Raw genomic sequence first — 1,558 nt, 5'->3', positions numbered from 1 at the left:
TTGTTATTATCCCATCTCCTTGAACCCATCAAGATCAACATGCTTTATATACAAAGAACTACAATCCCCAAGAAACACACCATGTGTAGCATATCATTTACATGTATCATCACCATGTAACATATGTGAGAACTAGTAGCATCACTTTAGGCATCATCCATGACTGCACCATATGAAACTTATACATCGTTGAAGACATATTGACAACAACATATAAGTAGTGAGTGAAACTCATCATCATCAACTAATGTCAATAAGGACCATGGCATGCATATCCTCTTCTTGTAGAATTAACTCCACTAAGTGCAACTTTGTCCAAGACTTTATCATCACTAATGAAAAAATTACAACATCATATGTGTCTTCAGTAGCAACAACTATACATCATCAATGATATATATACTTATCATTAACATAATCATGAAACAAGGAATTGTCAAGAATCATAATTTCAACAATGCATCATTAGAAGCATAGAAAATGCTCCCCCTAAACCCGAGTCAACTATTCACTACCAGGTCTGATCATATCCATCTTCACCAATTCGTAAATCCATCAAAAGAACCAAAGCAACAATGTCATATTGCAGCAACTTGTAAACCATCATAAGACAATACTACTTATAAGTAGTATCTAAGCATCAACAGATTGTAGCCAACCAATGTCAGAACTAGAAATCCAAATAATAACTAACTAAAGCATATCAGAACTTTTTCCTGAGTCTGTCCCAAAGTTTCTTCATCTCAGATAAACATACGTCCCTGTCTAGACAAAAACTCAGGTATATACACAACTGTCCTTCATGAGATCCGCGTACAAAAAGTAAAGTGTTGAACTTTCATAACCATAGCTCCCCCTGAGCCTGCACTGTATTTTCATGTTTCACTGTTGCTACATCAGATGAATTTTCAATAATATAAGAAACATGAATATCAAATCAACACGGGAATCATCATCAAGATAACATATGTATTGTTCCCCCGGAGATCATACATCACTGATTCTGAGGGCTTGATAATCATCTTCTACTTTCATGAGGTCATGTACCTCACATCACTTTTGTAGTCACTGTGAGTGAAGAATGTACTGTAGTAGAGACCATCTTATTTTATTATGAGTCTGAAGAAGAAGAACTATCCTCCTAATTTTTGTGAGAATTTATCTCTTTAAACATGTATAACTTTCTTGGATTTCTATATCCTCTTTCTATGACCTTTCCGGTTTCTTTATGTATGACCATTCATTTGGTTGATGTGAACACAATTAATAATATTTCATTTGACCTACACTTAGAATATTCTACTTTATACCCTTAATTAATAAAGTATCAACTTATCTTCTATGTTTATCCCAAAGTTTCTTCATCTCAGATAAACATACACGCCTGTCTAGACAAAAACTCAGGTATATACACAACTGTCCTTCATGAGATCCGCATACAAAAAGTAAAGTGTTGAACTTTCATAACCATAGCTCCCCCTGAGCCTGCACTGTATTTTCATGTTTCACTGTTGCTACATCAGATGCACTGTCAATAATATAAGAAACATGAATATCA

The sequence above is a fragment of the Pinus tabuliformis genome, chromosome 8, assembly GCF_031772625.1.
Source record: "Pinus tabuliformis cultivar Carrire ecotype Pingquan chromosome 8, CPIR1, whole genome shotgun sequence".
Taxonomy (NCBI): domain Eukaryota; kingdom Viridiplantae; phylum Streptophyta; class Pinopsida; order Pinales; family Pinaceae; genus Pinus; species Pinus tabuliformis.
Note: the sequence above shows the minus strand (reverse complement) of the source record.